This window comes from Temnothorax nylanderi, unplaced genomic scaffold (genome assembly GCF_030848795.1).
Source record: "Temnothorax nylanderi isolate EJ_2023f unplaced genomic scaffold, tnyl_v1.0 TNYL_tig1283_pilon, whole genome shotgun sequence".
Taxonomy (NCBI): domain Eukaryota; kingdom Metazoa; phylum Arthropoda; class Insecta; order Hymenoptera; family Formicidae; genus Temnothorax; species Temnothorax nylanderi.
In genome coordinates, this window is record NW_027250345.1 from 11,255 (window position 1) to 22,206 (window position 10,952).

General features: G+C 50.3%; 1 pseudogene; it reads left to right on the forward strand.

Annotated features, from left to right (window-relative positions):
- Positions 1-1,562: 1,562 nt before the first annotated feature.
- On the forward strand, positions 1,563-3,018 carry LOC139787124 (uncharacterized; annotated as a pseudogene).
- The last annotated feature ends 7,934 nt before the right edge of the window (positions 3,019-10,952 follow it).

Sequence of the window (10,952 nt, forward strand, 5' to 3'; positions counted from 1 at the left end):
TTCCACAGGAACAGAGATCCGAAACCATCTCCGAAGGACCTGGTAGACGCAGATATAAGGTCGGCAAAGGTCGAAATCGTAACCCACGGGACCTGGGGGACACGCCCACCGGGTCGACGTCAGCGGCAGGCGATGACAAGTACACCCGGACATCTTCCACGGGGAATTGACCCGGAATCGTCATCAGGGGCATCTCCAACGAGGTGCGCACGGGTCGGCGTCAACGGCCGGCAACAACGAGTTCACCCGGACATCTTCCACGGGGAATTGGCCCGGAATCGTCATCGGGGGCATCTCCGACGAGGTGCGCACGGGTCGGCGTCAACGGCGCCGAAGAGCGGCCAAAGGTGAAAACCTGGTGCAGCGGTGACGATGGAGGAGGAGCCCCACGTTGTACTACGTATGGAAATTTCCACCCGGAAGCCTCGAGAAGGAAGCCACGGGGGGCGGTCGTGATGATCACGCGAGACGGTGTGGGCACGCGTGCGAAAACATGCAAAAACTGCGAGAGAAAGTTGTGACGTCACGGCGAACGGCGAAAACAACCCGAGAGTAGGGATGGTTCGGCATAGTGGGGAGCCACCGCGAGATACAGGGCTCGAGGCAGTCTCCCGAGTATAGCCATAGCGAACGGACGTGTCTTGAGATAGTAGCGTATAGTGCGAACATAGATTACGACGATAGTTATCGGAGATACTTAACAATCGGGAACTCCCGCGTAATTGCGCGTTAAATACTCGCTCGACAATAGCGAGAGGTACTTAGTTACCAAAGTAACATTCAGTGATAATTGAATATAGCGGTGACGAATAAGTGCGTATCGAGTATACTACCATCGTGGACATCGAGTCTCGCGACTACAAGATATTGTACGAACAGCGTTGCTTGTTGTATTTAATCGGCTGAGATCAATAACATGATTGATTGCGAGGATTTTGTATCATAAAGCGCGATACACACCGAAGTGCGGTGACTCCATTGTGAAGCATCTTTATGAAGTTGTGAAAAGACCTGTAGAGTTGAAATAACGATCTGAAATTAAAGAATTGTTAATTCTGAAACAAAGTCTCAAGATTAATTATACAATTATTCGTACTTACCTTCTACTTACCTTGTCCATCGGCGATGATCCATCGTTGTCCATCGGCGATCCGGTATGCGATAAACCGAGGATCCGGGGAAGTCCAGCAGCGGCGATGATCCATCCGGGGCAGGAACCTGAAACAAAAGAAGAGTATTAGTACATTAATAATATTAATTAGCGAGACATATGGTGATCCGGTATGCGATAAGGCGAGGATCCGGGGAACCAGAGCAGCGGTGATGATCCATCCTGGGACGTCATCCTAAAACAAATAAAATAATATTAGCATCCGGTTAATAATCGGGGCGATAAGCGAACTTACCTTCTCGGTAGTCAGAGGTCAAACCGAGTGGCCACCGTTCGATGGGAAGATAACCACGCAAATCGGGCTCAACTTGTACCGTCCGGTCACAACCTAAAGAAAGGGTGGGGGGAAAGCAGGTGGAGAAGGGTAGCGAGATTTAGGCTGGGGAACGAAATGAGGGAGGGCAGATATTGGGAGGAGGAGGTGAGAAATTTATGCAGACTATGCGAGGGGGAGGAGGAGACGTGGGAGCATACGTGGGAGCGTTGTAGGGATTGGGACGAAGGGGAGGGGAGTTGGCAGGAGGCGAGAAGATGGGTGCTGGGAGAAGGGGGGGAGGGGGAAGAGTGGATGAAGGAGATCAAGAAGGAGAGGAACAAGAAGGGATACGTGGAAGGGCTGGGAGAAGGGGAGGAGGGAGGTATGATTGAGGAGAGAGTGAGAGAAAATGAGTGGTATGCCGATGATAATAATAGTAATAAATAATAATATATTTTGATAATACAATTTTCAGATGCCAATTCAAATAGAAATAAGGAAAACATTCCAAACGACAATGCATTAAAGCACAAAGCAGTGGATGAAGAAAATTGTATAAAAGTCTGTCACTTTTAAATAATAATCATCTGTCGATTTTAAAATCAATACTATCTGAAATAAAGTAAGTGCTATTTATATATGAGCATATAATTTAACATTCTAATAAAATATAAATAAACAAATATAATTTTTTAGAGAAATAAAAAAGGGACAAGATAAAATATTGGAAAAAATAAATAATTTGGAAAACAAACAAAAAAGTAGTAAAGATATTATACGAGCTGTTCAGCAATTGAACCTTCCGGTGCAAACTGTAGAACAGTTTCAGATTTTAATAAAAAACGAAAAAGAATTATCCATTTTGGTAAGTTAAAATATAATGCTTTTGAATTAAATGTGTGTATATATATACACGTACATGACACAATATTTTATCCTTCTTGGGGCCTGAACATTTCAAATGCATTAGATGGCTTCTTGAAGGCAAGTGTAACGGACAAATTAATTAAGACATCTTTCACATGGAAAGAGGGTGAAAAAAAAATTCGGTTTCGGGAAACGCATTTAAGTCTACAATATTATGGTAAAAATTACTTTATATTATTTTATTTTAGGTATGACGCACCCTTTAGACCAGAGTGGAAAAATATTGCTTCTGGAGCGGCATTTTCCCACTTCTGATCTACGTATATACTTATATTAATGTTGTTACAATTTTAACTCATCATTATTAATTAATACGTTTCCAATTTTTTTTGTTTCAGTCAATTTTTGAGTTGAAAATAAATTTAAAATGTGACAAAGCAAATCCTTAACTTAATTATATGAACATATTTTTATTGCAGGTGCTCTCCGACAAATCGAACAATTTAAAAATACCTCTGTTAAAGAGTTTGAATTGGAAATGGCCAAAGTAATAAAAAATGCGCAGCAGCGTCACTACATGGTTCAACAAAGAACAGTGCAAGGAAGCTCCAGTGCCACAGTATATACAGTATGTACAGTATATACAGTAGCGCAACTCTCTGTCGGCACTTTTGATGTTAGCGTGGATGAAAATGAACTGCATATGCGCGTGCGAGGTATGTAACCAATCAGAGCACCGATAATAATCTGTCTCACTTCCTCTCACTGTTATAAGTTTCTCTCTCTTTCTAATTTATCGTTGCGTGTCAGACGCGCGCGTTTGAAAAAAGCACGTATTTGATGATTGGGATAATGTATGGAAACGCATGTTTGACGTGCGTTATAACGCGCGGAAATGCATGCATAAACAACAAGGGTTACATTTGAGATAGAAATAAAACATTATGTACAACCAGACGCGCGCTATATATTTATTTATTGGCACTATATATTTTTTAATTATATATATATATATATATATATATATATATTGTCACGACTTTTTCACTCCCGGAGCGGTCCGGGACGTGCGCCGGATCAAAAGGGGAAAGGAGAGCGGGATGATAGGCCTCTCCGGTGATTCTCTCGCACCTCCGACACTTCACGAAACGATTTTCTTGTTGGGCGCCAGACGCGTGAATTCGCGTCCGCGAAATCGCGAGAAACCCAAAAACGAGACGCAAAACGAAATGAGTCGGTGTGCGAGGGAATGGCTAGCTCGACCTAATAGCAGGGCGGGGTTGATGAAGGGCAGCGCAGTATTCGGCGGGGTGACGCCTAAAGAATGTCGTAACTCAAGCCATTAACAAATAAAGAATAACATTTATTCTGTAATGATCCCCGGATGAACAGTAAATGCCAATGGGGCTTTCAAAACAAAAGCAAATAGCAGGTGGTAGATAACGCGGGCGTCAAATTTCGAATACAAAATATGATAACGCGGACGCCAGAAATAAACGGAAAATTACGTTAACTCAGTATACGCGCGGAAGGCGCAGCAAGAGAACGTGTGAGGAAAACTAAACTTACCAAATCATCGAGATCATATAATTTCACAGCTAACAATAGTAGAAAAGCTCGCGGGCAAATAACATAGAATATCGGTACAAATTACGACTGACTACGACATAACGGAAATAAACGCGAAATAATAGCGCGAAATACCGCGAAATGATAGTGCGCCACGCTTGGAGCGCGTGAACGCAAGTTCCCAAACCCGTGCAGGGATTCTGTCGCCAAATATCTTAAACTAACGCAAAGAGTAATCTTAAACTAACGCACAGAATAATCTTAAACTAACGCAACGAACGCGACGCGAGTAACGTCCCAACGTAAGAAGGAACGAACGCAACATGTGATATCGCCAGGGATATCCTCACGCGAAGAATAAGGCGCCGGGGCGCTCGACGAAACGCGAAATACTAAACTAACGCGAGAAAATATACGGAAGTACCGCGAGCAATATTATAACTAACGCGAAATGACCGATTTATCCTAACGCAAGAACTGAGATTACGCCAGTGATTCTGATCGAACGCAACACACGCGATCGTCAGCGATCGTCCAACGCGAAAAATGATGCGCCGAGACACTCGGCATAACGCGAAATACTCGAATTAACGCGAGAAAGACTACGGAATTACCGCGAGTAATAACGAGACGCAACCTTAGGTCGACGCGGATGGTATCTTAAGGCGAACCACATCCTACCGCGAATAATATCTCAACGCAGCCGATATCGCGAGGATAGTCTAAATGCCCGAACGCGAATCGTAAGTAACGCAATTAAACCAACGCGAATATCCCTCTGACGCCATTACTATCGCGTGCAGAATCTACGATTCGACCGGGCGCAATACTACGCATAACGAGACACGCGGTCGTGAACGTGAAGGGCGCGAGAAATGGCGTATTCGCGATATCGAACGTCGTCATCGACGCGCCTACCGCGATCTCCAGAGGTTCGTAGATTTCGATCGCGATCCCACGGCCACGAGACCATTCCGGTGCCCCTCGCTCTCGCTATCGATCGCTAAATACGCCTTGTCGGCGAATACGCTAATTATCGCGAATTTTCCCGAGCGAGAGCGCGACCCGGGGAGCGGTGTCGTGGCTTTACATAAAACGTTACCGAGGCAACCTCACCGTAGGCAGATTCTCTCCCGAGGGTCCTCGCCGTCGTCCCAAGGGTCGAAAGAGAGCAGCCGGACGTCGTACTCAGCTCCCAAAATGCGACTTAACGCGAAGAGAATATCGCGACTTGGCCTTTGACGTGCGTCGGTTATCGAGGACGATCCACGAATGCTCCCGAAATTTCGCTCGATGGCGGAATCGATAGCGCACCCCACCCCGGGCGTACGCGGCCCCGCGACGTTGGAGCGCGGACCAATGAGGGGTGAGCTCGCAGGCTCGCGGCGGATTCGTGCGTAGGGCCGTGAATTACGGCTTTCCGCAGGGCGCTAAACGGCCCTTCGCTCGCGCGGCAACTTTTCAGGGATTCTTCCCGGCGGCGGACGGGACGTGTCTGCCTCCGTGTTCCTCCTTTTCGGTTCGGGAATGGCGGCCGCCTATCCCGGAATCCGGTCAGCAGTGTGAGGAGGGCAGATGAGCTGATTTAGCCCCGGCGTCCCGGGGCCCTGCCATTATGGGTCCGCCCGCCGCTGTGTCACGCGCCGCGCGCGTGTTTTCCTGCGCTCCGTCGCTCTCGGCGGCCCGCGAGTCGCTTCGATCCACTTTCCGTCGTCCGGTCTCTCGCCGTTACCCTTCTCGTCGACTCCGCTTTCGCGTCCTCTGCATCCTCTCAGGAAACTCCGGTCTTCGGCTCGGTGAGGCGCCACGCAAATGATACAAAATAAAATAAAAGGGATCAGTAATTTGTAACGCAATTATAATATGCCCCTGGAGATCTCGCATCGATTCGTTGAACCGTCCTCGGGCGTGAAAAAGGTCGCGAAACCCGCGCCTTGTGACGGCGGCGGGGCGCTGCAACCATGCAGCGAAACTGCAACGTCACAACACCCCACCCCAAGAGGGAGCATACCGGGCTCGGTTGCCTCCACTTTAGTCACTCGCCTCCCCGGGGCTACCGTGAGAGCGCTCGTGCGATCGAGATCTCCAGCGAAGGGCTCCAGACCAACACAAGATGTGACGATACAAAACACAAAGAAAATATCACACAAAAAGAAGCCATCCTTATTCTAGTCCCCTTCCCACGCGTCGCAAGAACCTCGGAATCGTAGTTCGGAACGCAAGTTTCGACCGTTTCCCTTCGTGTACCGACACGACGCAAGTCGGACTTTTACGATGGCCCACGACGATTAGTTGCCTCGCGCTTGGTGCCGACCGCCTAAAACGTTAAATGTCGACCGCCCTTCTATTCTTAGGACGCGTCGACGGTTCAACCACGCTAAGTGTCGACCGCCCTTCTATTCCTAGGACGCGTCGACGATTTTTCGTCAGAGTCGACCGCCCTTCTATTCTTAGGACGCGTCGACTACAACGGGGATGCACCCCTTAGTAGCCCGGTACGCCGGCTTGTACCGTGGCTAAGTTCGCTACGCCGCTTTCGGCGAGCACGCCAACACCAACGCGAAATGACGCGCCGACCCCAGAACGGGAGCGCAACTTTATTTCCATCGTAGCTCTTCGATGTATTATCGGGCTTACGCGGCAACGCTTACTCTCGGATACGACGACTACTATAACGGCGATGTTCGCAATTCGGAAACTAACAAATGAACGGAGGTCCCGGGGGTGGGTTCAAGGATTTCACTCTATTTACAATAAAATTAACCGTGATAAGGTTTTAAATCCTTAACGTGGATTTTTCCTACCGAGTTGCCTAACGAATCGGCGAGTTCATACACGACTGGCGACAGAATCCTGTAAACGGTAAAAGGGCCATGGAATTTCGTGGCCAATTTCGCAGAAACGTGTTGCGCGGCGGACGATAAAACGTGTTGTCTTTTTAACACCTGTTCGCCTACCGCAAACTGCCGATCCCGCTTACGCAAATTATAATACCGCGTTTGCTTTTGTCTCGCGGCCTCCAAGTTTTCCACGATCCATTCCCGCAGTAGTCGGATTCGCGCCATCCTTTCGCCCCACTTTTCCGGGTCCGCGAGTTCCACTTCGGCCGCCCCGTTTCGGCCGCGGAATACATTGACCGGCTGTGGTTCCCTCCCGAAATTTAAAAACGCCGGTGTCGCTTGTAGCGACGTGTGATACGCGGAATTATACGCGAAACGAAATTCATGAATATGTTGGTCCCATTCACGGTGGTCTCGTCCCAAAAAGGCAGTAATCATTGTTTTGAGAACCCGGTTAACCCTCTCGACGGGGTTCGCCTGAGGGTGGTACGGCGGTACCGTCGAATGGTGAAACCCATATTGCTCAGCCAACGATTGTATTTCGCGGTTTAGAAACTCGGTACCATTATCGGTCAGCAGCACGCGCGGCGCGCCCCAACGAAAAATGACGAGATCCTCGATCGCTTCCCGAATCTTTTTGCCGGTCGCCTTCCGGAGCGGGCAGCACTCAATCCATTTCGTGAATAGATCCTGAACCACGAGAAGATACGCGTGCCCCGATTTACTGGGCGGGAGCGGTCCCATAATATCCGCGGCGATAACCGTCCACGGAGCCTCGATTACTCGCTGACCCATTAATCCCGCGGGAACGTCTTGTTCCACTTTGGTTCGTTGGCAGGTATCGCACCGGCGCACGTACCGGGCGACATCCTTAAACATCTGCGGCCAATAATATCTTATCGCGATACGGCGGTACGTTTTTTCTACGCCCAAGTGTCCGGCCTGAGGCGGATCGTGACTCTCGCGTATTATCTCCTCGCGCGACTCCTTCGGCACGACGAGCTTCCATTGGTCTAAATCAACTACGGTCTCGTTTATGACAGGGCGAGGTCGGCGGAAATATAATTTTCCTTCGTCTATTTTCCATCCCGGGAATCGACGCGGGCGTTCGTTAACCTCGTTTAATCGTTTTACGTACCACTCGTCCTCGACGGCGGCGACCGCGCACAACTCAACGTCCTGTTCGTAAATTCGCGAGAGCGCGTCCGGCACGTGGTGCATCGCACCTTTCCTATGCTCGATACTGTAATCGTACTCTAAGAGTTCGAGAGCCCATCTCGCCAAACGTCCGGTCGGATTCTTTAAATTATGTAGCCACCGGAGGCTGCTATGGTCCGTTATGACAGTAAATCGGTAGCCTTCTAGGTACGGCCTAAACTTTTTAATCGCCCATATGACTGCGAGGCATTCTTGTTCGGTTGTCGAATATTTCTTTTCCGCGTCAGACAGGGCCCTACTCGCGAAAGCAATTACATGTTCGGCCCCGTTTATCTGTTGCGTTAACACCGCGCCTAAGCCGACGGAACTGGCGTCGGTCTGTAATTCAAACGGTATGCTGAAGTCCGGACACGACAATGTGGGTGGAGAAGTGAGACACTCCTTAATAGTCTCGAACGCGGCTTGCTGGTCCTCGCCCCACTCCCACGCCTGATTCTTTTTAAGTAGTCGCGTTAACGGCTCTAAGCGAGTAGCGCACTGCGGAATAAAACGGCGGTACCACGACGCCATACCAATAAATCGCCGCAATTGCCGAAGGTTACGCGGCGCGGGATATTCCCTAATCGTAACGGTCTTGTCAGGGTCGACCTTCAACCCCTCCCGTTGGACCAAAAATCCTAGATACTTCACCTGAGAGCGACAGAATTTGCTCTTCTCGGGGTTTATTGTCAAGCCCGCTTCGCGAATACGCTTGAAAACGCGGCTCAACCACTCGAGATGCTCCTCGAACGTTTCGGTAGCCACCACGATATCGTCTAAATACGCGAACGCGTACGGGTCCATCTCTGGTCCGATCAACCGATCTAATAATCTCTGAAAGGTTGCGGGGGCTCCCGTTAAGCCAAACGGCATCCGCTTGAAATGAAAAAGGCCTTTTCCCGGTACCGCGAAAGCCGTGATCTCCCGACTCCTTTTCGATAACGGAATCTGGAAGTAGGCCTGGCTCAGATCTATGGTCGAAATGTATCGGGCTTTTCGCAGTTTATCGAGAATTCCGTTCATGTACGGCAACGGGTACGCGTCCTTTTTCGAAACGTTATTTACTAGCCGGAAATCTAGGCAAAAACGGTACGTCCCGTTGGGCTTCTTGATCATCACGATCGGCGTCGACCACTCGCTCTGAGATGGCTCGATAATACCGGCTTTTAACAGCCGATCTACTTCGTCGTAGATAGCCTCCTTTATTTTCGGCGATACGGGATAGCAACGCTGTCTAATAGGAGGGTGGTCTCCGACCTCGATATTATGTTCGGTTAACGTGGTGGCCCCGAGCTCGTCCGAATTAATCGTAATTTGAGACGCTAAAAATTCTTGTAGACGCTTTTCTTGGTCCGGCGTCAATTCACTTAACCCACAACAAACGAGAGGTGACGCCTCAGGCTTTCGTGTCTTTTCCCCTTCACCCGATTGACCTGGCTCGAGATTTACGCTTTCATTCTCGGACAAGATCACCCGAACATTCGCGAGAGAACTCGACGAACCTTTTTCAAAAGAATACTGCCGCGAAGGATCGTCCGCGAAACTCCAAGTATCGCTCGCGAAATTCACATTTATCCCGAAATTTTTCAAAAAATCTACTCCCAAGATACACGGTAACGCTAAAGTCGGTAGCGAATGAATCCTCAGATTCAGAGTTTTACCGTGTATGCTAACGGGAACCTTTACCTCCCCCCTCACTCTCGCGGTTTGATTAGTCGCGGTCGTCACACGTTTCCCGCCAGTCGAAGTGAACGAAAAACCGAGTTGCCTAATTAACGCCGTAACTTCCGGACCGGCAAACGTACGACTTGAACCCGAATCTACTAACGCGCTTATTTCGTAGCCCGCGATTTGCACGCGGAGGAACTTGAGAGAGGCCGAGCCTCCTCGATCGCTATACGCGCTATACGCGGCATCCCGAGTTCCCATTGATAAATTTTCGGGGGCTGAGGGGGTAGGAGTCGGGTTGCCCCTTTTTCGCGACTCCTCTATTCGTTTCCCGAACACGTCGGGCATGTCCGGGTGGTAACCGCTACCTTTCCGCAACGGTAGCAATGCCTTCTCGACGGAGCCTGGCAATCGCGCGAAAAGTGTCCTGCTTGGTCGCAGTTCCAACACGTGGCGGCGGGATTCACGCTCGCGGAAGTCGGAGAAGCGACCGACGCGCCTGTCGCAGGGGCGGCGGTCGCGGCCGGGGCCGGGGCGCTCGCTTTCGGCCCGCCGGCCTTACCTTTTCTCGCCCCCGTCCCTGTGCCGCTCGCATTCGCGGGGGACACGCCGAGCGCGGCCACGGTGTCGCGTTGTTTCCCCCCCGGGTTGCGATTAGCGCCCTTGGGCGTTCGGTATGCTAAATCCGGGAAGAAAGAGCGTTCTGGCGGAGGAGGAGCGCGATAGTTTTGCGCGGCACGGTAACTCGCCTCTGCACGCGCGGCCCATAGTTCGAGCGCGTCCATATCTTGAACCGAGTCTCGATGTATCTGTGTCTGTAACCGGGGAAGCATATGTCGGTGTGCGTACCCGACCTTTTCCTCCTCGCGCCACGGCGGCGATAATCGATCGTAAAGCGTATTTAAGCACGTCAGGTAGTCCGTTACGGACTCCTGTTCCCCCTGCGTACGCCGCATTATCTCGTCGCGAAGGGCAAACTGAAAATCCGGGTTGCCGAAACGGGTACGCCACGCGGTTTTAAACGCGGTCCAGGTCGTCAGGCGCTCCCGCTTTCCGCGAAACCAGTAAAGCGCAATACCCGATAGGAAGAACGGGAGGCATCGCAGAATATCCTCGTCCTCCACGGGGATCAATTCGCGGCCCTCCTCGACACGCAACAGAAACGTCTCGGCATCCTCGCCGCGCGCGCCCGAAAACTTTAAGTCCCATTTCCGCATGATATTATAGATGGTCGTCGCGGAATTGCCGTTCGTATCCCGAGAGGCCCTATGCGCGTTATCTCCGGGGACGCTTGAAGGGCTGTGCCCCGAGTGTGCACCTATTCCCGCGGACGGGCTATCCGGGCGGATGTCGCCTACCGGAATATCGAGATACGCGACGTCGG